The 27,988-nt window shown below is 46.8% G+C and overlaps 1 long non-coding RNA gene across 1 annotated transcript in view; it reads right to left on the minus strand.

Annotated features, from left to right (window-relative positions):
• LOC144806592 (uncharacterized) overlaps positions 1-27,988 on the minus strand; it is a 79,651-nt gene that overhangs the window by 14,191 nt on the left and 37,472 nt on the right. Inside the window, exons 2-3 of the long non-coding RNA XR_013605839.1 lie at positions 22,652-22,721; positions 9,130-9,199 (exon numbers count right to left, since the gene is read on the minus strand). This is a non-coding gene — a long non-coding RNA (uncharacterized LOC144806592). The remainder of the gene's footprint in view (positions 1-9,129; positions 9,200-22,651; positions 22,722-27,988) is intronic.

The raw sequence follows: 27,988 nt of genomic DNA on the forward strand, positions 1-27,988 counted from the left end.
CCCTGCCTCTAGCACTTTGGATTCCTTATCCGGGGGAGGAGCTTCACCCGTAGTCTGGGAGTTGGCACGTTTCCTGGCATTGGCGACCACAAGAGAGTCCAGTGGCAATTGTCCCCGAATGTATGCGGGGTCTGCAGGTGCAGGTCTGTACTTTTTTTCAATGCGAGGGTTGACCACTCTCGCTCTCGTAGGCTCCTTAAATATGTCCCCAACATGCTTGAGGACTCCTTTAAGCATAGGCAGTGTCTTTACTGTCCTTTCAGAGACCGAAAAAGTGTCGAAAAGGAAGTCTTCCTCAACAGGGTCGGCATGCATGTCCACATCGTGATTGGCTGCCGCCCTTTCGAGTAGGGCATGAAAACCTGCTGAATCCTCAGTCGGGGATGCCCGTGCATTAAAAGGCTGCGGGTCCTGCCCCGCACCTTGGGTGTTCTGGTCACCAGTGTCATCATATGAATCCGGTTGCACATCAGGTTCATTGATTGGGAAATTGTACTGCTCGTCCTCATCATACCCCTCACCCGCAGAGTGTTCTGGGGAGGGAGTAGGGCTCCGTCTCGGAGGAGGCTGGATGGGTTCCGTGAGGCCTGAGGCGTCAAGGGGCACCCTCTTCTTCTTTAGTGGGATGACATAGGGGTCCACTGGCTCCGAAGTGATTTTCCTCTTATAGAGGGTCAGTTTGCCCGTGTCAGCGTCGATGAAATGCTCCGAATCGTACTCGGATTCGAGTACCTGACGTGGAAGTGGGCCAGTCGGTGAAGAAATCACCTGTTTCGGTGCCGATTTGGTTGAAAATGCTTTTGGCGCCTCCTTCGGCGGCAAAATAAAGAGAAGTTTCCCAGACGGCTTCTCTGGAGTGTCTTTTCGCGGCTGCGTTGATGGTATCGGAGCCGACGGGGCAAAGGCCTTTTCCCTGATTCTTTTCAGTGATTCGGCTATGGGGGACGGCACACTCACAGTTTGTGTCGGCGCTGACGAGGATGGTCTGATTTTCCCCTCGGATCCGACGTCCTTGTGGGCCTTGTGCGTTTTGGGCGCGGATCCTGTCTTTACCGCCTCCGATTCCTGCGTTCGGGGCACAGACTTCTTTCCGTGTGCCTGCGTAGCCTCCTTGGAGCCGACTTTGGCGGGTTTTGACGGCGTCGTAGCCGCTGTCCCGTGCCGACCATCTTTCTTGGAGGACCCCTCCTCTGGCGTCGGTTTCGATTTCGCAGCATCGGAATCGACGGACTTCTTCGACTTCTGCGGACCGGAGGTCGACGGAGTCGATGGGGTAGCGGGCACCGTCGGTTTCACCGGCACGGCAGCCATCTTAGGGACACTCGAGTCCTTAACTTTCGGTTTCGTTTTCGGGTCGGCCATTTTAGGTGTTGTCGATCCCGATGGTTTCGGTTTCGAAACAGTCTGCCCAGCAAGTAAGTCCGTGGCCGGGCCCGAAGGCGGGGCTGTGGCTTGCGGCAACGGGTCTTGGGTAAGGCCGACAGGCGATCCCGTGTCCCGGTCGGTATCCTCGTAACCTTCGGGGCAGAGCTCGTCCGCTGAGCTATCCGCCGCGGCCCCATAAATCTCATCGACGTCTCCTACCTCGTCGACGTATTCAAGGCCTTGACCCGCGACTCCGTCGTCGTCTCCCGGATCCGCCTCGACCTCCGTCTCGGGTGGGGAGATTTGGAGATGATGACCCTGGTCCTCTTCGTCTTGGTCGCCGAAGATGTTCTCCGGATCCGGGGCCGCTTGTTTAGCTTCCATGCGCATCGCGCGCCGAAGCTTGAGAGTCTTCTTCGAGCGGAACTGTGCACACAACTTGCACTTGCCGTCGTCGTGGTCAGGCGAAAGGCATTTGTTACACACGGGGTGTAGATCGATGTGTGGGTACTTGGACCCACAGAGCGGGCAGTACTTAAACGGGCTCCGCTCCATGTCCGAAAAGGCTTGCAGTCGTGTCGCGATGAGAAGGCCTCAAAGTTCCGAGAGCGAAGAAAACTCCGCTTATTCCGGCTCCAAGAGACGGAAGACTCGAGACCGTGCGCAGACAATACCGACGCAAGAAAATCGAGGCCTTTTGGCCGCTAAAAGTTAGTTTTTCTTGGTTCCGACAGTAAGACGTCGAGACCACATCCGAACCCAATGGCGGAAAAAAACAATCTGGGGATGGAGCCGATGCCCATGCGCACTGTAGTCCAGGGGAGGAGCCACCTATCTCAGGATACTTCGAAGACTCTTCCAGGACAACAATGTGCAATCATCCGAGCCCAACACTAGGCGGCGATCTAATGCTAAGATATGAATTTAGCAGCCCACATGCCTCGAACTTTCTGATACTAGCAGAACGGAAACTACCATGCCAGGCAATCGGCTAAAGAGGAAATTTCGGGTGTGACCAGCTGCTATGAACAATTTTCCACTCACGTTTATTGATTTTAGTAATGTTACTTTTTAACTAAAATTTCTTGCTTTTACATTTTCTCTTTTAATTCTACTTGTAGAGATTGTTTTAATGTATTTTTTGTAATGGTTTTAATTAACCTAAACAATAAAGTTACAACACACACTGGTCCCCCATGGTGAGTTTGTTATCCACCATGACTCCCAAATTCTTAGCTTTCCTAGAGAGTGTAGGGCGACCAGTCTGGGGTCTAGACCCAGGTATTATTGCCAGATCAGGTAGATGAACATAAGTTACTTACCTGTAAAATGTGGTTCTCCAGCCTTGGTATCTTTGATAGATTCACATGCTTGAATCATTCCCAGTCGTCGAAGTGTGAGTCTCACGGTACATAGAATAGCAATATAGCAATAGCATAGCGGAATGCATAGCTGAAAGAGCAATAGGAAGTATTTTAACATAGAAGTTAATAGGAAAAAACTTGTCACTTTAATAACTTGTCCAAGTCATTAGATATGGTCCAGACTCCAGCCAATCAGGTGACAGTACCTTCTGGAACTTTCTCCTCAGAGGCTCAGGCTCTCAGATTTTCAAGCACAAGTGTAGCATAAGAGCCAAGGAGAAGAGGGGAGCCTCTGAGGGGAGGTGGGTGGGTCGCATGTGAATCTATGAAAGATATCAATACTGGAGAAGCACAGTTTTCAGGTAAGTAACTTATGTTCTTCTCCAGTATTGGGGTATCTTGCATAGAGTCACATGCTTGAATCAGAGTAGATAGCAGTAATTCGAGAACTGTGCATGGTAAACCATAAGTAAATCGTAAACAGAGTACGAGAGAATACATATATGTATATTACAGTATAGCAGTAACATGGGCACATCTGCAAAAGCAGAAATATATACATATATGCAATGTGTGCAGGAGGAGGTAAAAAACAGAGGCTCACCTTACTTAAAAAGATTACGTAGCACCGCTTGCCCCACAGCTGTGTCAGCATTGTTGGCAGCTTCAGGACAGTAGTGCTTGGTCGCAGCTCTGCAAATCTGATGAAGCAGAGCAGAGCACTAGAGCAGTAGAAGAGGAGACTGCTCTAGTAGAGTGCGCTTTAATCGTTACATGAAGTGTCTTGCCTGCTTGCTGATGGCAAAAGGAAATTGCACTAGATATCCAACATGCAATAGTCTGTTTAGCAACTGGAGGTTCTTTACGCATCCTACTTCGACTATAAAGAGCTGATCAGTTTTCTGGATACTGGTCGTTCTTTGCAAATATAATTTCAACCATCTCATCTAGAGAATGTTAAGTCTTTTCCGCTGGCGACTGTGGATTAGGGAGAAAAGTCTTTAAGATGACAGGCTCATTCAGGTGGAAATCAGATGGAATTTTAGGAATAAAGGCCGGATTAGTGCGGAGCACCACAGGGTATTTGGTGAATTGAAGAAAAGGTGGTTTGATAGTAAAAGCTTGTATCTCGCTGACTCGAAGTAAGAGCTAAAAGCAGCAATGTCTTCCAGGAGACAAATTTGTCAGTCAAATACTTTTATTTCGGTTAGAAACCATAAAAAGGCATATTACATACAGTGCTATTTATACATGGTTGTAAAAACGTTAAAAAGCATCATAGAATCACCATACAGTACAAGAATAAAAATCTCGAAAATGCTATAACAAGTCCCATAAGTGCTGTATCAAGTTGCAGTATCAAAAGGGGGGCCTCCCCATTTTTTTGCAGACTTTTTCTGGGTAAAGCGGCACAGGTCACCTCAGGAGAGGACCATAAGTCCTCCCTACCTAATGCCTTGGAGAGGCACCGAATGTGCCTTAGCCAGGATATTTTCCCCGCGCCCCTACTAGCTAACAGGTCCCGTAGGTCCTCCCTATAGCTCTCCAATTCAGGGGTGGCCCAGAGTCGTCTCCAGAATAACAGTGGACGATTCAAGGCGACGTCCTGTATACGAACCAAACCCAGGTCCAACTTTAGAGGTATGAGGGGTAACCTCAGGATACGCCTCATAAAACTGTTCTCAGTAATGGAGAGGGGCACCGCACTTAGGTGTCCCCACAAGTCCGCACCATAAAGTGCGCCCCCTCTCGCCTGAGCTCTGTATACTTCAACGGGGGGTCCCACCTGTTTAAGAGGAGATTCATTAAAAACTTTTAAAATGCCACCCGTTGATTGGGCAAGCCTCAGGTTGACTTTAGCAATCTGCGGCCCCCAATCCATCCTATCAGTTAAGGTGACCCCCAGGTACTCAAAGATCGACACACGATCCAGAGCCAGGCCATCCAAATGCGGATGAGGTCAATTGGGGCGTTTCAGATTAAATACCATGTACTTGGTTTTGGTGAAATTGATTTCCAGGTTCCTCTCCTTGCAGAACCTGGCAAAGGCCTCCAATGTGCGCTGAATGCCCCCGATGATTTCGACAATAGAAGGGTATCATCTGCGAACATTAGTGCCGGTATTTTCCGTCCCGCTAGTATTGGTGAGTCTAGATTTTTTGCTCCCAAGAGAAAGGCGATCAAACCGTTGAGGAATAGGGAGAATAGCGTGGGTGCTAGGACGCACCCCTGCCTTACTCCGCGTTCCACCGGAAATGAGGTTGAAAGAGCGCCTTCCCTCCCGTACCTCACCCTAGCTTACGTGCCCTTGTGCATCCGTTTGAAGAGGTCACACAGATAGGCCGGCACTCCCATGTCCCTCTGGACCAGGTCAAATGCGGATCGGAGGTCCACGAATATTAAATACAGGCTACCCGCTCCCAAAGTGACCGTCCTCCAGTACACAAGTTGTAGCCTGAACAGCTGGTCGGTTGTAGAAACCCCTGCCCGAAACCCCGCCTGCAGGGAGGTTAGGATGTGGTTGTCGTCCATCCAACACTGCAACCTGGTTAGGAGGACTCGGGCGAAGAGTTTCTGGAGGACGTCAATCAGGCTTATGGGGCGGTAGTTGGCCCGGTCCAGGGGAGAAGCCTTCTTATGGATGGGTATGACTACAGCTCCCAACCAGCTCGAGGGGATAACCAAATCCTGCATGATGGCATTGAAGAAGGTACAGATATAAGGTGCCCACACCCCTTGTTCAGACCGATAAAGGTCCCCAGGGATCCTATCAAGGCCAGGTGCCTTACCCGGAATCAAACTCCTTATGGCCGCCTTGACTTTCAAGATCGTGCAGGGATAACGGTCTGAGGCACCTCCCTCAACGCAGGTTGGGTCAGACAGACTATCTACTTCCGATGATTCCACTAGGGGACGCTCAGGGTCGAGGGAATAGAAGGGCTTGAAATGTGCAAGCCAAACCTCTTCACACAGGTTGGAAACAACTGCATGCGTCCCCGTGGCCGGCCCTCCCCGAACCAGGTTCCAAAAAGCCCTAAAGTCGTGGGCTTCTAGGGCTGCTTTAGTTTTCTCCCATCTGTCGACTTACCACTCCGCTTTGGTGGCTTGGGTCATGCTAGTATAAATTTGACGTGCATTTCTAATCGACAACTGGGTTCCCAATTTCACCTCCTTTATGAGGGTTGCTTTTGCCTCCCTACATTTTTTGTTGTACCAATTCTCACTCTTATAGGGTCTCCCCCTACCGGGCTCGGGAGCTGTAAAGAGGTCAGCCAAGGAGGTGAAGAGCTCATTATGGATGGACTGGATGGCCGGGAGATACGAAAGCCCAGAATTCCCATTCCTCAGGTCACTGACCTCAACTAAGGCCCCTGCTACGTTGTTGTAGATTTCTGCCAACTTATCCGGTGCCTGAGCCACCCTCTCCCACCTGACCCGCCTGCCTCCCCCTGATAAGAGTAGATGCCGATTGGTGGAAGTCCCAGGTGCATCCTGGGTAGTCAGGTTCCCCAGGTGACTGAGTAACTCAGGTGACAGTAAGTTGTGGTCGCTGTCGATTCTTGGCAATACAGCGAACAATTTTAATTGGGCCCAGAATTCCACGTTGGTCAAAATATAATCTATTGTCGTGCTTTTCCCCAGTCGGTTATAAGTGCGTGCGCCTGGTATATCTGGGCCTTAGGGAAAAAGCTATGAGCAAATTATTAATGGCAAGTGCCAACGGCGTCAGACGGTTTACTGGATACGTGGAGCTTTCAGGGATGTGCCACAACTCATCCTCCTTAGAAGTAACTGGGGGAATCCCAGAGAGAGGCTCAAAGTGGCAGTTGAAGTCTGCCCCATGATTTTATGGTGCGTGGGGGGAAAGGAAGAAAGGAGAGCCTCCAAGGCATCCAGAATAGATAGACCTTGTTGTCGGGGAAAGGGAGATGAATTTAAGATCAGCCCTACGAATGGGCTCAAATGGGGACTTCATGAGTTGTGCCAACACAATGTTCAGATGCCAAGGAGGAGCATCTGAAGGCGGGCGTCAAATTGGGGGGAACATCCGAAATAAGCCTTTGAAAAATTGTTGAATAATTCTTGAAGAATAAAGAGAATTGGAGCCATCCTGCCGGAATCTGTAGATTGCGGCCTGAAAAACTTCAGGGTAGAGTGAGCGAGGCCAGATTTTGCTCATTGTAAGAAAAAAGGCAGAAGCTGCTCTGGCATAGAGTGAACAGGGTGAACATTTGAAGCTTTGCATCAAAGACAACCGTTTCCACTTGAGTTTGTAGGTTTTGATAGTGGAGGGTGCTCTAGAGTTAGTGATGACCACCCTGCAGTCGGAGGAATAATCCAATCGGCAAACTCATAGTGTTCAGGCACCAGGCTGCCAATCGCAGAGAAGTTGGATCCAGATGGCAGATCAGGCCGTGGTTCATAGTAAGAAAATTCGAAATTGGGCGCAGCCAAATTGGATTGCACTCCGACAGGAGGAGGAGCTCTGTAAACCAGAACTGGCGAGGCCATCTGGGGGCTATGAGACGAATGCGGCAGGGTTCTTTTGCATTTTCCAAAGTACCCTTGGGACAAAAGGAGTCGGTGGAAAAGCGTAAGTATACATTTTTGACCAGTTCATAAAAAATGCATTCCCGCACGATTCTGGGTGGGGAAGCCAACTTGCATAGAATGTGCATTTGCGCTTCAGGTTGGTCGCAAATAAATCCAGATTGGGGCGTCTGCAAAGCTGAAAGATGCGGTCCAGCGTCGGCTGATGAAGTTCCCACTCGTGGTTTGATGAGACCGACCTGCTCAGGGAGTCCGCTAGAAGGTTGGACACTCCCGGAACTTGGACTGCTGTTAAAGTGATCTGATGTTGAATCACCCTATCCCAAATTTGCTGAGCTTGTAGGGATATCATACACTCCACACTTTCTACCACTGACCTTACGTCATACTTTTCTCTAAGATCACCACTTTTGGGAACACCCTGCTACTTCACTTACTGCCTCTCTTTAATCTCTTTGCTAAACACTCTCACTTTAATTCTTTTTTTTTTCACCTAGCCTGCATAGAACCCATTTCAATTTTAAAATCAGCCAATCCATCTTCCACACAATCTGACCTCTTCATGGGCATGAATGTTAAACACCTTTTTGGATACATTTCGCGGCTGAACCGCACTACTAAATCTCTCCAGCTTAACTAATATCTATTCACTGCTTCAAAACTGCTATTGTATTATCCCTTATCAAAATCTTACTTGTGACGGTTTGTCACATGGCTCAGTTAGGCCCAGGGAGAAACGCTGCAGTTTTAACATGGACACGTTCGACGAAAGTTGGCTTTTCTTTCACATGATGACTTTTGAAGCATTTGCATCTGTGAAAGTGAAGGATTAGTTTCCATGAAACTACTTTGCTTACGAATTCCACTTCGTAAGAACACTATCACTACACCTTGACCAACTCATAAGGTCTGAACATACATTGTGCAGATGGGACGGTTTGTTATTCGTCCATGAGGCGAAGCATCTATCAATAGATCATGAACAAGGGCGGCCTGACTAAGGTCTCAGCCTGGAAACAAGAATGCTTTTTGCTATAAATAAACAAGCATTTCTGGGTTGGGGCAGAGGAGCACTTGCTATCATTGCAAGGTCACTCCCTGCTAAAACCTCAACTCAGCTGCTTGCCAATCACTCTGCGAGGAGGGATGTCCAACCTGTGAGCAAGACGGGTGTCAGGAAGCCCCTGTAGTACACAATGGGCTAGAGGATAAGGAGTGCCATGCCATCTCTTCATATATTTCTCCCCTCCTATATTCACAAGTGGAGAGAGGGGAATCGGCAGGAGGCCCCTTTAAGCCGGTAATGAGGACAGACGTCACACGATACACGATTCAAGAAGGCGGGACGGAGAGCACGTCAGGTTGGTCAGTAGTTGGTCCAGCTACACGCAGCAAGGGAGCGCGAGGTGGAGAAACCAGACGGAGAAGACCTAACAGCCTTCCGAGAGAGAGAACCGGAGCCCAGGGGAGGTCACAGCTTGTCCGCAAACAGAACACCAGAACCCGGCGGAGGAGGAAAAGCCGAAGAAGGAGACCAGACATCAATGAAGGACGCATAGTCACTACGCCACGGGCCCGGAGGGACGTGGCACTTACAGCTACATGGCATCTGAAGGGGTTTTGGAAAGGGGCTGAGTCAGAGAGGGACGGGAGGTGAGGTGGAGGGGTGAAAGGGACCCAGGGAAAAGGAAATAAGTGAGACGGAAAAGAAAGGCAAGAGCAGAAATCATTGGCTACTCTTTTTATTTTTTGTTACTCCAACCTCTACCCCCTCCCTTCACATGAATGCATAGATATTATTTATCCCTCACATCCTCCCTTGTCTAAATCATGAAGCAAAAACACTTACCTGAGTCTTTTCCTTCTGTCCGAGGGACGACGGCGGCCGAGGCTCACCTAAGGGACTGAAGTGAAAGACCCTGTGGAAAAGAAGTATAAAAAAGAGACAATCAATCATTGTGATTTCCTGTAATACTAATAAAAAGTGCATACCAAGAAATTATTCAATGCAGACAGCTCCTTCTTGACCGACTCTTTTAAATACTTGGTGTAGAATGTGGGCATAATTCCATTAGTCCGATAAAATGGAAAGCCTAATACAACAACTAATTTGTGGTCAAGAAAAATTGGAATGGGCCATTGAGAGACAGATGGCGACGGCCCAAGCCGACAGGGAAATGTTCACGGCTTCGCTCACCCAGCAGGTTCAATGCATACATAAGGTTGCTGACGGTCAAACACCCTAAACCATCAGTCAACAGAGCCACCAAGGGGTACATGCAGGGCACCCCAACATATCCCTCTAGAAATATCAACCGGGAGAGGACCCGGATGCCTTCCTTACGAATTTCGAAAGGGCTGCCCAAGCTGTGGATGGCCGGAAGGGAAGTGGGCTTTCTTTTTAGCACCGCTATTGACAGGGGAGGCCCAGGCTGGGTACCAAGTGGCTAACCTCACAGGAAACACTCCTTAAAAGGACATTAAGACTGTCATATTGGACCATTTGGGAATGGATTCCTAAGCATATCGGTCAAGATTCAGAAAGGAACGAGGTAACCCTGGAGATACCCCAAAGACAATATTTTTAAAGTTAAAGGCGACTGCGGATAAATGGTTAAGACCCCAAGAGAACAGCAAGGAACACATATTGGTGGTCATTTATCTGGAGCAGTTTCTTGATGCCTTACCAACACCCACCTAGAGGTGGCTATGTCAACAGCCACATCTCTCTGTGGATCAAGCTGTGGAGATGGCAATGTCCTTTGCTCGGGCCCAACCAAAGACACTAGCTTTTGAACCTGATAGGTCCTCACGGTATGCCACAGGATGCATGCAAAATGAGAAGAAAACCGTCAGGCCACCCTAGGAGCCTCTGAAAGGCAAACCCTCTAGAGGGGATGACGCTCCGTTCCAGGGACCCAAATGCTACGAGTGTGGGGAGTGTGGGTATCTAGCCAGGACCTGTCCGCCAAAAAAGTCAACGGAAGAACCGATGGATGTCAGTTGTATACCCAAAACCATCGTATATACAGAAGAAATGGGTTCTGGCTTCTACGTAAGTCTTACACTCAATGGAAAAAATGTGACAGCCTTACTGGATTCGGGTTGTAGGCAGTCCGTCGTACAGAGCACACTGGTGAAAGACTTTCAGATATGCCCGGAGTAGTGCTTAATTTGTAAAATATTAGGTGCAGGTACTCACATTTTTTTAGGAGACCCCCCCCCTGCCCCGCCCTTTCCTCAGTGGCCCCACCCACTTCATGTATTAGCTCCACCCACACCCATAAGCCTCAACACATCAGAGCCGCCTCCTCACCTCTTGAGTTCCGTAAGAAGCTGAAACCCTGGCTCTTAACATAAGCACCTTGGGGGGCCTCACACCTACACACCTGTCCAAGCGCCTGGATACCCTCTTGAGTGATTAATACACTATGCAAATCAATATAACATAATATTATTATATGCGAACGAGGCTGCAGTGCGCCTGGTTCTGTGTATAACCGAAGGTTGAGTTGTGTGGGAAGATTGTTTGATGGATAAGTGACCGCCAACCTACCGCCAAGGACTCTTCAGCGGTGATGGAGGCTGGCGTGGCTGCCAGGATGTAAACACAAAACCTGTTGTGTACCTTTCTTGAAACACGCTAACAATTAGCAAATATTAAAGCCAAGATATTGCACCTATGCTTTTATTGATGAAATATTATTATTATTATTATTATTATTATTATGGAGATTTCTAAAGCGCCTGGTTACGCGCACCGGCGTGTCCCCGCGCTGTGGTGAGAGACAAGTGAACAGGACAGTAAGCCATTAATCTAGTGTAGAACAAAATAAATGGGTTTTAAGAGCTCTCCGAAACTTAGCCTCCGAAGGTTCCAGACGCAGTTCCATAGGGAGCCTGTTCCAGCTCTTAGCTGCAAGATGTCTAAAAGATCTGCCTCCCATTCGCGCTTTCTTAATTTTGGGAACAGCTAGTAAGCCAACACCGGTGGATCGAAGTACCCAACTAGGTTTGTACGGTGTGATGAGGCCCAGCAAGGGGGCGGGTGCCTTGCCCCCAATAATGCGATGACATATGCATAGCGCCTTAAAAGCAATCCTCTCCCTGACAGGAAGCCAGTGGAAAGCCTTCAAGGCGGCTTTGGAGGCTGCTCTTTTAGGGAGCCTCAGTACCAGCCGTGCTGCGGCATTCTGTAACACCTGCAGGCGACTCAGAACTTTAACCGTGGTCCCCAGATAGAGAAGGTTGGCATAGTCTAGCCGTGAAGTCACCAGTGCGTGCACCAGCGTTCGTCTTGCACCAACCGGAAGCAAATCCAGAGTCTTCCGCAGGTTTTTGAGAACGCCAACACACGTCCCAACCACACGACCAATCTGGGGAGTGAATGAAAGGTCTGAGTCAAACATTACCCCAAGATTTTTAGCCTGCTGACAGGGTACAAGAGTGTTGTCTAGGCATGCCGGCCACCACGCCGATGACCACACAGACGGGTCGCCCCCCACCACGAGCACCTCAGTTTTGGCACCATTCTTATTAACTTCTATACTCAGTTTCTTAAAGATATTTTTTTTTAAGTGCTGAGTTGCGGTCTTAGTGATTACAAAAAGCTAGTGATTATGATTTTGTGTGTCAAGCCAGGTGTGAAGTCACGCCTAAGTGTTTATTTATTGAAATGGCCAGAATGTCAACTTAGGTTTTGCCTAATACGCACAAACTGTACTCCGTCCTTTTCACTTTCTTTTGCAAATGCATTGTGTATTTTTTTTATTTATTTTTTTATTACATTTTATTTTCCAAATTATACACACTTTTACTTATACAATTCAACATGTCTGTATACAGTACTTACTCAAATTATACATACATACAATACATAATCAAAAGAAAATATTAACCTTTTATCGGTTTTAATAAAAACAACACCACGTATTTAGTAATTACTCATTCTTACTTTTCACTTGTTTACTGGATCCCATATTTTTAAACCCAAGGCCTTTTTCCTCTTGCCCTTCCGGGCATAAATATTCTTTTCCAAATTATATACTGATAATAAATTGGCTAGCCAAGATTGCATTCCCGGGGGATTCTTATCAAGCCATGCCCTGGCTATAGTTATCCTGTACACTGCCATAGCTACAAACAAAAAATTCCGTGGTGTTTCCTCCCCATATGCACCAACCCCTAAAAGTATCCAAGATGGGGTGAGCACAATTTGTATTCCTAGTGATCTATGTAAAAACATCTCTATATCCCTCACTAATGTATGCAGTTGAGGGCAAGTGGCGAATATATGGACACTATCTGCCTCTAGGGAGTTACATCTAGGACAACAAATACCCGCAGTACCACCCCACTTTGCAATCCTTGCTGGCGTAAAATATAGAGAGAAAAGGGTTTTATAGTGTTGCGATTGCAAAGGGGATGAGCACAAAATTGTTCGTCCCAGTTCCAGAGATTCCTGAAACCAACCCTGGTCGCCACCCAGTTTCACAATCCACTTATTACTGTGTTTTTCCATATCATCATTCTTACTTTTTACAAGGATAGCATAAAAGGATCGTATTGTACAATCCCCTGACGTCTTTATTTTCTCTAAGATATCATTTCTGCTGAAGCCAGATGCTCCCCCCTGCTTGTTACCTAAAAAACTCCTAATTTGAAGATATTTAAAAAATGCCCTATTGCTTAAGCCGTATTTATATCTCATATCACTAAACTGCATCATTCCATCAGAATTAATAACATCACCGATCTGTGTGATCCCCCTTGACTCCCAGTCTGCCATTACTATATCTGAGAATACCTCTGGGGGAAACGATTTGTTTTTATACAACATAACATATCTGTTGTATCTACCTAATTTATATTTTTTCAAAAAGGCACTCCAAATATTCACTGCAGCAGCTATTGTTTTAAATGTTGTCCTTTTAAAATATCCAAGATCAACGCTATTTAACAAATAATTTCCCGCTTCTGCCCCAAGTATTGTTGCATATACCTCTGTAGAGAAGCTAGATACCCTTCTATCAAGATTTGCCCCTCCAATTAAACCCTGCATATATTGTAAGGCTACAGCCATGTAATACAGTCTAAAATCTGGTGCTCCCCACCCTCCCTTCTCTCTCGGGAGGGAGATAAACCTATACGCCCTACGTGTCTTCCCTTGTGCCCATATAAATCTATTCATCAATGCCTCTAGTGCATTAAACCAATTTGTTTCAAACATTAATGGGATAGACCTAAAAAGAAAAAGAAACTTAGGGAGTATCAACATCTTAATTATATTAGTACATCCGACTAGTGACAAATGTAGATTGTTTAATCTGTCCAAGTCTACTTTTACCTGAGCCATTAAGGGATCCATGTTGTTCTTGATTATATTTCCTAGATTCGCAGAGATCGCAATTCCCAAATATACTGCAGAATCAACCACCCTCTCATCATTGCAATCTACATACCTATTCTTTACAATTTGCGTTTTTACGGCGTTTAAACTATACCCCGATATCCAACCAAACTTTCTGGCTTCCAGCTCCACCTCCCTAATAGCCCCTACCGGGTTGGGTGTCATAATGGCCACATCATCTGCATACGCCAGAGATTTTATCGATCCACCTTTCATCCGCATTGCCGGTATCTTTGGATTCTGTTCTAATTGTCGGAGAAAAGGATCCAGATATAGCGCAAATAATAATGGGGAGGAGGGTCATCCCTGTCGGGTCCCCCTACTAATTTTAACCCAGTCTGAGTGCCCTCTGTCAACCCTGATCATAGCTTTTGGATCCTTATAAAGAGTTTGTATAGCCTTTATAAACCCATCCCCTATGCCACTCCATTTCATGATAGCCCATAGATAGCTCCAGGAGACCCTATCGAATGCTTTTTCAGCATCTAGGAATAGTGCTGCCATAGGGTCTCCTGAAGTACCTGCTGCATCGAACATAGTGATTACTTGCCTGACATGTTGCGTTGTACCCTTTCCTGGGATAAACCCATGCTGGAAGGGACTAACCAATCTCTCAATAACCCTTGACAATCTTTTAGCCAGTATTTTAGAAAACACCTTTACATCAGCATTCATTAAAGTGATGGGTCTATATGAACCTGGGGCCGTTGCAGGTTTACCCTTTTTGGCTATCACTATGATGTCTGCAGCCCCCCACGAGTCAGGTATTGACTCCCCCTTCTGGGCCAGTATCATAATATTAAACATGTCAGCTGCTAATACCGTCTGAAATACTTTAAAGAATTCCAGTGGGATTAGGTCCGGGCCCGCTGCCTTCCCGGAGGGTAGACTCCCAAGGGCCATGAAAAATTCTTCCAATTGGAATGTGGCTTCTAATTCCTCTTTATCCTGTGTCTCAATTTCAGGGGGAGAGACACTCCTCAGATATCTCTCTATCTCTTCCTCACCTCCTATGTTGTCAGAGGAGTAAAGATCGGCGTAAAACTGTCTGAAAACTTCCCTTACCTGCCCAGCCTCTGTAAATGAATTACCCTGTGGGTCAACGATTTGCTTGACATCCGAGTTTGCTGCCCTTTGTCTACTCCGTGCCGCTAGGATGTGCCCCACCCTTTCGCTAAACTCGTATGCCTTCTCCCTTTGAGTCAGATACCACCTTTTTAGCCATTCCTTCCAAGGCTTCTGCTCTTGTTACAGCAATCCTAAGCAGTAACTGGTCGAGTGGGGAGTTCTGCACTATAGCAGCTGCTAAGTCTGCTTCAAGTTTTAAAAGATTTTGTCGAGTTTCCTCAGCTCTTAGTTTCTCTTTTTTTTATTAAATAACACGAAGCTCAGTGTCTCCCCCCTTACCCCTGCTTTAAATGAGTCCCAAACAACTCCCGAGGGTGCTGTCCCTCTATTTATGTCCCAAAAGTCCTTTATCCATGTGTTCATATAATCCCGATATGCCTGGCCTTGTAATAATGCCCGTTCAAAGGTCCATGAAACCTCTCTTTTTAGACTCTGGCCTAGCATAAGTGTTACTACCAGTGGACTATGGTCTGAGACTAGTCGTGGATGTTTCTCAATTTTTGAATCAGTGATCAAGTTCTTAGAGATTAGAAAGTAGTCCAAACAAACCAGCACCTTGTGTGGGGCTGAGTAGAATGTACTACCGTCTAAGTATGGGTGCCACCTTATCCAGGGGTCCTCCAGGAAGTTATGAAACACCATATCTGAAAGTGCTCTATAGACCCTTTTTTTCCTCCCTATATATTGTCCCCCAGGTTGTACAAATGAGCTACTAAGATCATGTATATTGAGATCCCCGCAGCAAACAATGGGCTCGGGCCATTGAGCTAACTCAACATCCAAATACTGAAAAACATCTGGGTCATCCTCTGTTGACCCATAGATTGTGACCAACGTGAAGGTATCCCCTTTAAAAACTACTTCCAGTATAGCCCATCTCCCCCACTGATCTTCTTTCTTTCTTCGCACTGTTACATCCCTCTTTCTCCCTAAAACCGCCACTCCTCTGGTCTTAGTCCCTTGCTTAGAGTTCGCTAGTAGTGAAAACCCCAATTGTTCCAGTAAGTAGCCTTTAACACCCTCTATGTGAGTCTCCTGTAGGCATACTAAATCCAAGCGCAATGTTTTAAGGAATGCTGCTACTCTTTGCCTTTTATTTATTTCATTCAGCCCGCAAACATTTATCGTGGCAATTCTACACGTCATCTCGAAGCACCCCTTGTCCTTTCAAAAAACCTACAAAGTGTTTAAGAAAATTCCACTTTTGCTGACTCCATGCAATCTCCCTCTTGTACTGTATACATTCTGATTCTGCTGCATTGCTATTTTCATGTTGTATGACTTTTATCACATTTTCTCCACAAGTGTGAGTTACCAAAACAAAAACAATCCAAAATGTCCTTTTTCTCCCCCCATCTCCCACCCTGCCCCGCCCCCAACCACCCCCTTCCATCCCAGCGCCCCCCCTCCCCTGAACCCTCCCTTCCCCTTTACAGGCAAATAGGTCAGCCGACCTATGCGTGCCCGCCTTGAGTTGTGCTGTTCGCATCCCTCTCCTGCTTTTCTCTTTGATGTGTCGTTTACCCTCCCCTTCTTGTGCTTATATTCAAAAAGTTTGTGGAGTGAGCTCTATATAGCAAGAGTCTATACCTCCTCATGTTATCCGCCTTTCTGTTTCTTTGTCTCTTCTAAAAACTGCTGAGCTTTGATCTCTGAAGAGAACATCTGGGCCTTCCCCCTTACGATCACCTTAAGCCTTGCGGGAAAGAGGAGATACGCTTCACAGCCTAGGGCCTGAAATGGGGCAATCATCTGTCTAAGCCTCCACCTCCTCTCTATGGTGACGTGGCAGAAGTCAGGCCTGGCAAAAAAAGTAACACCTTCAAAAGTTCTTCTACTATCCGGTCTTGCCTTGCCAATTATCTCCTCTCTCAGTAAAAAGTTCCCTATATTTACCAAGATTGCCCTGGGTAAATTCCCCTGAGTCTCACCTCCTGTACCTCCCATACCTCGTGGCTTCCTTATTGTAAAAGGGAACCTGTGTGCCCTCTGTACTTCCCTGTCCCACTGCCACTGGGACTCTGGAAAGGCTCCTTTCAACAGATTAACTACAAATTGCCTGACATCCTGCCCTTCCGCCCCCTCTGCCACACCCAAGAGTCTAACATTATTTCGCCTCTGCCTGTTTTCAAAGTCTTCCATCTTCCAGCTCATGTCTTCTGTCAGTTTCTCTTGTTCAGTCTTGAAGGCCTGCCAATTCCCCACATTGTCCTCCAGTCTGCCCGTGCGTTCTTCTACTTCGGTGACTCTCACCTCTACTTCCTTATTTTTTTCTCAGTGAGCCCTGGATTTTTTTTGAGTCTTGTCTCGCTCTCCGACTCTCAGTTTTTGCCTCTGCTTGCATCTCCTTTAAGGTATCAAATAATGCTTTGAGAGAGTTTTGCTGGGGTCCAGTGTCCAGAGTAGGGCCCCCACCTCCTCCACTACCACTACCGCTGTCCTGGTAGACCTGGGATGTAGCTGAATAATCCCACAATAATTGACTGTCTTGATGGGGGGGGGGACTCTGAGGTGCGCCTCCTTATTTTAGAGAGTTTTTTTCTTTGTGTAGACGCTTTACCCGTAGTACTGGAACCAGAGTCTGTTGCCTCATCCTCAACTTCCTCTTCTTGGCTCTCAGAGGAGATTATCGATTCTGTGTCCTCGTTTACTGAGTAAAAGTCCTCGCCTTCTATGGAGCCCCTTTCTACCTTTTCTGTTAGTTGCTTATTCTTATTGCTCTCCCCCTGTTCATTATCATCTGCCATGGCTTCCACGCTACCCCAGGATTTGATTCTCTGTTGTTGGGCTGTTTTATTCCCTTCTTTCATCTCTGCCTCTACCAGCATCAAGGCCCCCAACATATCGGCGCTTCCCAGGGACCCCCCCGTGTCTATTTCCCTTGTCATTTTTACCAGCGTCATACCTACAGACTCCGCCATCCGCTTCACTGTGGAATCATTTGTCGTTGCCATTGACAGGTTTGGCTGTCTAAGCGCTCCAGCAGCATCCTCCATTGCTGCTTCTGTTACTTTGCTCTCATCGGCCAAGCTAGCTGCCCGACCCGCAGCTGCCGCCTCAGCGCTCTGGATTAGTTGCATGGCAACCGGGCTCCCAGCGGCGTCGATCTCCTCCGCTGCGTCCTCGCGGACGCTCTCCCCCGGTATCTGCGCCTCCAGCGAACCGCCCGGCTGTTCAGGAGCTGTCATGGAGAAAACCTCTGTTAGGGTAGGCTGGCGCATCCCGCTGTCTTTGGGTTTATTTTTACACGCTCTGTCTTCTTTTGAGGTTTGTTCCACTGTAGTCGCATTTATCTTTCTCAAAGCTGTGTGATTCTCCGGTATCTTCTTTGGGAGCACCACAGCCTTACCGCGGACTTCTGTTTTCCTTTTCGGCGGCATAGTAGGAATAGCAGGTACCTTACAGATTGCCCCGAGGTCCTTCCCCGTCGGTGTCTCGGCCTTCCCCGCTCCTTTCATTTCCCTGTCTGCCACCTCTCTGGGCTTATCCTGTCGCGGCGGGGGTCTGGGAGGCATCACGATAGCTAGATCCTTTCCGCTTTTTAGTGCTTTAATCGCACTCACCAGGTTACAGATGCACGCTTTCACCCAGTTTACTGCTGCACTTCTAAATCGGAGCTGCAATCTGAGTTGGCAATGCTCTCTCATTCTTTTCACTCCACCTTGCCACCATAAAACTTCAGGGGGAGCCCGACGCCCTAACCTGTAGAGTCATTCTGGGCAGGAGAGGAAAGTGATGCGACTGCTCAGCTCAACCCCTCAGCGGCCATCTTGCCCCCGCATTGTGTATTTTTTAAAGGAACATAGCTGATAAGGTTTCAAAAAAATCAACGTCTGTGAGATTAACTTTTTTTCTATTGCCATGATTGGTCATTCTTCTGTTCTTGTGTCCAAATTACGCAGTTTGGTACTGATGCTATAGAGTTTTCCTCTACCATGTCTATAGATTGCCCACAGTGTAATCAATACCTTTTGAACCTGTTAACCATTGCAAACTTCAATTTTCACACATCATTCAGTAAATAGCTGTTTTTGCATATCAGGCAGAAGTGCAAATGTCGGTGCAAAATGGTACAGCAGGAGAGCAAAGTGTATGACTCCTGACCATGGCAAACAGAAGTGGGACACAGAGGTTGAGTAGCTTGATCAGGGTACTATCTTTTTGGAATGGGAAGCCAAGATTTGATTTTAGAACATTTTGTTCCAATAGCGTAGCCAGTGTGTCATGGGGCCTAGTGTAAAGCAGAAAATGCCCCTACCCACACCCCACTCCTAGCTGCTGTTTGGATTGTAAACAATAGCAGTAGGCCAACTGAATGAGCCTCAGTGCTACTGCACCTGCTGCATCAATGGAAACAACGTTCCTGGTTAATTCGAAACCAAGAAAGTAGTCCTAAGATCAGCCCCTGCAAGTAAAATCCTAAATAAATACTCTCATCCCTCCGTGTCACCACAACAGAATCATAGCTCTGTACGAGCTCCTCGCTGAGGAGTCGCTGGACCTAGGAGGTAAGAGTGTGATTGAGAGGGTGGGCTGTGCCTGTGTGGAGCTTGTTCCAGAGTTTAACACTTCTCTCTGTGGGATGCACATTCCTGTGGTGGCCATGGTGGTGTGTTAATAATGCTCATCATTGCAGCATGAATGACTGGCCGTGCACTCATGGCACTGTCCTGTGAAGCCCGGGTCCTGCAGCGCCCCCGTGTGCACAGAGTATAAGCGATAGTGAAAGGTAGACTGGAGTCCTCTGCACACAACATTTGCCAGCGCCGAGCACCATCTCTGACAGAGCACGCAGCACATTGTGCCTAAGGGCAAACTGCCCCTTCGGAGAACGACTGGAATGACTAGCTGGGGGTGGCGGTTAGAAACGCTGGGCTTGGACTGGTCTGTGTGCGCCTTTTTCCTTTTATAAAATTCAGAAACAGATCTTTTGAGGGAACACCAGGCTCTTGGAAGAGACAACTTCATTATTAGTTAAGATCTGGCAAGAGGACTTATTTTATCCCTTTTGCTCAAGAAAACACACCCCCCTAGCTCCCAAGCACTCTTTCCGTCCCTGCCTCTATGCAACATTTTTTCCTAATGCGTACACAAAATATGGCATTTGACTTTCTGCTAATCACAGTTGTTTATATTTCTACCCTAAATAAGCCCCAGCAGGAATCTGCACTTTTGTTAGAAAAGAAGTTTCAATGTGTCACCTTGGGAAAAACTGAAAATGTATTTAACATGGACCCTATTTTACAAAGAAGACTGATCATCATATTTTTTTTTTGTTTTTAGGGTGTATCCATTTCTGGTACTTGTCTTAAATCTCTCACCTCCAACTGATCTGACATTTTACCCAGTGCTGCCAGAAGTTGTTAGGGGATTCCCAACTGTTCCCTCTGCCACTTCCTCCGCTTGCTCCATGTCCTCTCATCAAACTCAACTGTTCCTTCTCTTTTCCAGAGGATTCCTTCGTGGCCAGACCCGGGGGATTGGATGGGGAGAAGCAACCAGGTCTCACACTGCCAGGAGTGCCCCGGAAGTCGATTTGTGCCTGTTCCATCTGCATTGAGGCCTGCCCTGTCCCTGAAGAGTCTTGAAGCTGCCTCCAACCACAGCCCCCCTCACCGCTTCATTATTTGCTCTGTAGCTGACCGACTCCGATCGAGCCTCAAACAATGAACGAAGCTTCACCATGAAAAAGTCAGCACCTGCAACACTCCTCAGGCTTTGGAGCATACCCATGGCTCTCAATTCTTATAGACCCGGCCCTGAGAAATAGGTGCTTGTGCTTAGCACCTGAAAGCACCGGCACAAATTAAGCACTGGCATGGAGAAAAATACACTCATCTGCTCCGTTCATGGAGACATCAGAACCTATCCAATACCCGAAATTCCCATCAAGTTACCCAATAACAGTACTCTACTGGTCAGGGTAGGAGTATTGGACAACCTACCCGAACAACTCAGTTTGGACACAGACTATCGAGAATTCATCTTGTTGCTCAAATGCACACTGAGGGAGACTCCTACACCCCCTTGTACGCTGCTCTGGTCATTTCAGTATGCTCAATTCAAAGACCCCACCTGCCAGAATGCCTGGCAACAAGCGCAAAACCCAGTGATACCGTCCTCAATCCCCTCATTCATCCTCAAAAACAATTTAATATACAGGATAGGAAAACAACACGATCCCCCACAGTTAGTGGTTCTCAAGAGATTTCGCTATCAAATATTATTTTTTGCCCAGTCACACATTCTAGCAGGTCACAGTGTGCCTGAAACAACAACCCAGACTGTGTTGAGATATTTTTTATTGGCCAGGGATATTCGCCAATGTACATAAATACTGCAGGGAGTGTGAAATATGTCAGAAGAAGGACCCCAAAAAACCCCTTACATCCTCTACCAATCATTGATAACCCCTTTGAGAGGATAAGTATGGATTTACTGGGTCCTCTCCCAAAATCGAAAAAATTATATATCTATATACTGGTTATTGTGGATTACGCAACTCGATACCCAGAAGCATTTCCCCTACGAACACCAAGCACGAAAAAAACATCAGTGAAAAGTTACTAGAACTGTTTGAGGGTAGCATTTCCCACAGAGATTTTGACAGACCAGGGTACCCCCTTTGTTTCTTGTTTAATGAAACAAGTCTATAAAACCTTGAAAATTACCCAAATAAGAACATCGGCTTATTGCCCTCAGACAGAGGGTCTGTGCAAGCGATATAATGCCACCTTCAATCTAACCATGAAGAAAATGCTAACCACCGAAGGTAAAGAATGGGACATGTTGTTGCCACTGGGAACAAGAGAAACAAGAAGACACACAACACCCTCTAGAATACACCCAAAGCCTAAGAAACCGCATACAGAAATGGAGAGATTTTGCTCATGACAACCTAGAAAAAGCTCAAAGAAGCTAGCAGATGTCTTGCAATAAAGGAAAGAGGTGACAGCAGTTACAAGTCCATGACTAGGTGTTCCTACTCCTACCTTCCTCTATACGCCAAAAAAGGGCAGAATTGAAGGGACCATATGTAGTTGTTGAAAGGATAGGCCTCACTACTTACCGGTTACGCCTTTCCTCAACCAAAACCCAGATATACCACATAAATCTACTAAAGAAATTGTTGGGACCCCTCCCCAAAGACACTTATTACGTTTTGTCTGACTAAAAACCCATTCCTTCAATATTGACTCAATTGCTCATAAACGAACATCTAACAGAGGAACAAAAAGAGTCTCTTCAGACCCTCTTAGAGTCCTTCTCCTCCATCTTTTCCGACCTCCCGGGAAAAACAACAATCGTCGAGCATGCCATTGTTGCCCCACCAAATGAAGTAATAAAACAACGCCCCTACAGAATACCATGCGCTAGGCGGGACGCGGTTCCTGCCGCAATAGAGAGCATGTTACAACTAGCAGTCATAAAACCTTCCAGCAGTAACTGGTCCTCCCCCAATGTCATAGTTCTGAAACCGGATGGTTCCATCCGTTTTTCTATAGACTTCCGATCAATCAATGCCATCTCGAAATTTGAACTCGTCACCACGCCACGGCCCCGGAGGGACTTTGCTCTTCCAGGTGCATGGGCGTCTACGGGGCTTTTGGAAAGGGGCTGAGTAAGAGAGGGACGGGCGGAGAGGCAGAGGGGTGAAAGGGACCCAGGGTAAAGGAAATAAGTGAGACGGAAAAGAAAGACAAAAGCAGAAATCATCGACTACTCTTTTTCTTTTGGTTACTCCAACCTCTAGCCCCTCCCTTCACATTTATGCATAGCTATTATTTATTCCTCACATCCTCCCTTGACTAAACCATGAAGCAAAAACACTTACCTGAGCCTTTTCCTTCTGTCCAAGGGATGACAGCGGCCTAGGCTCACCTAAGGGACTGAAGTGGAAGACCCTGTGGGAAAGAAGAATACAAAAGAGACAATCAATCATTGTGATTTCCTGCAATACTAATAAAAAGTGCATACCAAGAAATTATTCAATGCAGTGAGCGCCTTCTCAGCCGACTCTTCTACAATGGGGAGCTACAAACTCTCCCTCCAGGGAATGGGAGTAAGAGACAACCACACACACACACACACACACACACACACACACACACACACACACACACAGGAAAGCATCGTAGGAAAACGCCTGATACAGTTTTTATATGCTGGCATATGTACATTGTTTTAGAAAGATGGTGGAACTATTTATTTTGTTCAATGTGCTTATACTGCTAATTACTTCTATCACCTCTTTCCTCACCGGTAGAACCCAGAGAGTCCGCCTCCCCCTTTCCGATCCAAAGCCACCACGATCACCTGCGGTGTACCCCAAGTATCATCCCTCAGCCCTACCCTTTTCAATATCTACATGGCACCGCTCGCCAACATCATCCGAGCACACCACCTGAACATCATCTTGTACACCGACGATACCCAGCGGATCCACTCCCTCACCAATGACCTGGCCACCACCAAATCCAACCTCCAAAAGGGAATGAAGGCTGTTGCAGACTAGATGAAGACTAGCCGGCTGAAACTGAACTCGGACAAGACGGGAGGTCCTCATCCTCAGATCCACCCGCTGCGCATGGGACGACTCCTGGTGGCCGGCTATGCTGGGAGCTGCCCTGATACCCACCAACATCACATGCAACCTGGGGTTCATTGTGGACTCCACGCTCTCTATGGCCCAGCAAGGTAATGCTGTTTCCTCTTCCTGCTTCAACACCCTCCGCATGCTCTGAAAGATCTACAGATGGATCCCCACCAAAATCAGAAGGACGGTCACCCAAGCAATCGTCAGCAGCAAGCTGGACTACGGCAACGCCCTCTACGCAGGAACCACGGCCACACTCCAGAAGAGACTCCATTGCCTACAAAACGCCTCTGCACGCCTCATCATCGGACTAACTCGCAACAGCCACATCACCGCCCACCTGAGAAACCTGCACTAGCTCCCAGTCAACAAGAGGATCACCTTCAAGCTCCTTACCCACTGTGCAACAGCACTCTGCAGCACCACTGTACAGCAGCACTCTGCAGCACCATTGTACAGCAGCACTCTGCAGCACCACTCTGCAGCACCACTCTACAGTACTCCTTTACAGCACCAATCTAAACCACCACTCTGCAGCACCACTGGGTGTGGTTGTGTGTGGGTATGGTTGTGTGAGGTAGTGTGTGTGGTTGTGTGTGAGTGTGTGTGTGGTTGTGTGTGGTTGGGTGTGTGTGGTTGTGGGTGTGATTGTGTGTGGTTGTGTGTTTGTGTGGCTGTGTGTGGGTATGAGGGTGTGTGTGTTGAATGTTTATGTGTTGGTTGTGACGAAAGGCTAGGCAGCGAAGGGGGTTCGAACAGAGGAGGAGGGCTGCGTGGGAGGGGTGGAGGAGCATGCTGTAAGGCTTACTGAGCCATGAAAGAAAGGAACAAGCTACTTAATGACCCATGACTGAGGAGACAGATGGCGGCTGCAGCGTGTGCACGCTCGCGTGAACTCAAGGCTGTAGCCAGCCTGTACCATTTTCAAAACTCACTTACTAAAGTATCTCCGAGCAGCGCATACGCGCTGACTCAGCGAGACCTAAAAACATACTGACATTTTTAATTGTATTATTCCAGTTTGTACCCAGCCATATGCAAATCAATCTTGACCCTGCACCCAATGGGAACAGTCCAGCCCGAACTGCCAGGCCAGGCCCTCCCTGAACTGGAAACAAGCATCCTAGGAACGGTTTCGGGCTTTCAGCCCTCATCAGCCAGGACAGCTGGACTCCAGTGGCATGGATAGTGTGGGACCCACATCTGGGCATACCTGGCCCACACGAGGTGACAAATGCAAAACAAGCCTTGGCATAGCCAATAGGTCTCACTTTTGGGACCTTATAGGCATTTAGTTATGCAGCACAATATCCTTGGTGCAACAACATTAAGATCCCAAAGGCGAGACCTATTGGCTATGCCAATGCTTGTTAATGTATGTTGAATATCTAATTAACTGTAGTACAATGTAAACAAGCATTGGTAAATGCATTAGGTTACTCCTATCTGATTAGTAATTAAAAAAAAAAGTTTTAACTTGGTGAGCTGTTCTGCAATATAATTTAAAGGAACTTTGAAAAAGCGTTATGACTTGTTTGAGAAAGGCAAATAATGAAAGGTAACGTGTGCAGTTCTATGCAGGGAAGAAGACTAGTTATCAGCGGTGTAAGTTACAAAGAAGAGAACACGAGCAGAAGAATGTGAAACTGCTAAGTGTCTGTATGTCTTGTGTGACGTCATTCATTTCTGGCAGGCTTCACTTTCCCAGATCATTGAGAGTGCACTATGGCGCTGCGGGGACTGTACGGATCCGATTTGAATGCACTTTCTTTTCTTAAGTCACAAATGTATGAAACAGTTCAGAGTCTGGAAACCACTGCAGCCCCTGCCCTGAATGTTTACCCTCAGTGTTCTGAATATGCACCCATGCTGGTGAGTCACCCTAGATGCATCAGATAAAAAAGCAACGACCATGGCTTCGTTGTTTAGAATATTTAAAATGATTCACTTCTGAAATGATGAGACTGTGAAAGAACTATAAGGAGTCTCTTTGAATTGACATACATAGTGAAGGGTGCTCCTGCTAGAGAGATCCGTCCCACTTAAAGCCCTGCGTATGACGATATGAAAGAACCTTGTGAACAGATACAAATACTATTCCTCTGTAGAAAGTGCGCATGTTTACCTGCTAATAACCACAAAGCATCATTTCTGAAATGATGAGACTGTGAAAGAACTATAAGGAGTCTCTTTGAATTGACATAAAGAGTGAAGGGGGGTCCTGCTAGATAGAGCCCCGTCCCACTTAAAGCCCCACGTATGACAATATGAAAGAAGCCTGTGAACAGATACAAATACTATTCCTCTGTAGAAAGTACGCATGTTTACCTGCTAATAAACACAAAGCATCACTTCTGAAATGATGAGACTGTGAAAGAACTATAAGGAGTGTCTTTGAATTGACATACATAGTGAAGGGTGGTACTGCTAGATAGAGACTCGTCCCACTTAAAGCCCGAGTGTGACAATATGAAAGAACCTTGTGAACAGATACAAATACTATTCCTCTGTAGAAAGTGCACATGTTTACCTGCAAATAACCACAAAGCATCATTTCTGAAATGATGAGACTGTGAAAGAACTATAAGGAGTCTCTTTGAATTGACACATAGTGAAGGGTGGTCCTGCTAGATAGAGACTCGTCCCACTTAAAGCCCCGCGTATGACAATATGAAAGAAGCCTGTGAACAGAAACAAATACTATTCCTCTGGTGAAAGTACGCATGTTTACCTGCTAATAAACACAAAGCATAATTTCTGAAATGATGAGACTGTGAAAGAACTATAAGGAGTTTCTTTGAATTGACATAAAGAGTGAAGGGGGGGCCTGCTAGAGAGAGACCCGTCCCACTTAAAGCCCTGCGTATGACAATATGAAAGAAGCCTGTGCACAGATACAAATACTATTCCTCTGTAGAAAGTACGCATGTTTACCTGCTAATAAACACAAAGCATCATTTCTGAAATGATGAGACTGTGAAAGAACTATAAGGAGTCTCTTTGAATTGACATACATAGTGAAAGGTGGTCCTGCTAGAGAGAGATCCATCCCACTTAAAGCCCTGCGTAGGACAATATGAAAGAAGCCTGTGAACAGATACAAATACTATTCCTCTGTAGAAAGTGCGCATGTTTACCTGCTAATAAACACAAAGCATCATTTCTGAAATGATGAGACTGTGAAAGAACTATAAGGAGTCTCTTTGAATTGACATACATAGTGAAGGGTGGTCCTGCTAGAGAGAGATCCGTCCCACTTAAAGCCCTGCGTAGGACAATATGAAAGAAGCCTGTGAACAGACACAAATACTATTCCTCTGTAGAAAGTACGCATGTTTACCTGCTAATAAACACAAAGCATCATTTCTGAAATGATGAGACTGTGAAAGAACTATAAGGAGTCTCTTTGAATTGACATACATAGTGAAGGGTGGTCCTGCTAGAGAGAGATCCGTCCCACTTAAAGCCCTGCGTAGGACAATATGAAAGAAGCCTGTGAACAGACACAAATACTATTCCTCTGTAGAAAGTACGCATGTTTACCTGCTAATAAACACAAAGCATCATTTCTGAAATGATGAGACTGTGAAAGGACTATAAGGAGTCTCTTTGAATTGACATAAAGAGTGAAGGGTGGTCCTGCTAGATAGAGACCCGGCCCACTTAAAGCCCGAGTGTGACAATATGAAAGAAGCCTGTGAACAGATACAAATACTATTCCTCTGTAGAAAGTGCGCATGTTTACATGCTAATAAACACAAAGCATCATTTCTTCACGGTGTTTACATCAAATGAAATGAATGCTTGCCCTGAATCTCGGCTTTAAACCCATCGACTTGTAAACTTGTGACGCACACTGTGGCTGCAGAGCATCCTTTCTGCCACCAGGCTGAGCTCACGGCCACAAATGCTGCAATCCTATTATTAATAACCCTCCTGCCCAGAGGCTCCGTGCGGCCTCTGTTGTCTCGTGCGTGTGTCTCGAGCGCTCTCTGCTTTGAATCAAACCTTTGCCTCCTCTGATGTCACTGCCTTCAGTCTCCCTGAAGCAGCCACAGGCTGTTGTTGTTATTTGGAGTTAAGCGCAGCTGATTCAGGGCTGACACCCTCTACCCTGGAGGGCAGTTAAACTATTCATTCTTTCCCCCACCTCGCCATGCAATGCAGGTTTATTGCGCCCAAACCGCAGCGGCTTTGAGGAGCTCGGATCATCCAGAGGCCCCCCCACAGACGACCTTGAGGTGCCCTTTGCTTACCGTGGGACGTACAGTATTAGTGTGGAAACCCCCACAGAAAAACCTGCAACGAGACACAAAACCCACCCGAGAAATGTGCCCATGCCTGACGACGTCATTACATTGGTACTATTTACAAGATTTATTTAAAAAGAAGGCGGCGGAGGACCACTTCCCTAAGAGCAGGCTACGACAGGTATAAATACAACCACAGCAATGCAGCTGAATGAATGAATGAATGAATGAACCTGCCGTCACTGACCCGGAAGAGGAAAGTCCATTTTGCCTTTCACCAGCGGAAAAACACAAATTATTAAAACTACCAGAATGTTAGCCCCAT

The sequence above is a fragment of the Lissotriton helveticus genome, assembly GCF_964261635.1.
Source record: "Lissotriton helveticus chromosome 1_1 unlocalized genomic scaffold, aLisHel1.1 SUPER_1_unloc_9, whole genome shotgun sequence".
NCBI lineage: Eukaryota > Metazoa > Chordata > Amphibia > Caudata > Salamandridae > Lissotriton > Lissotriton helveticus.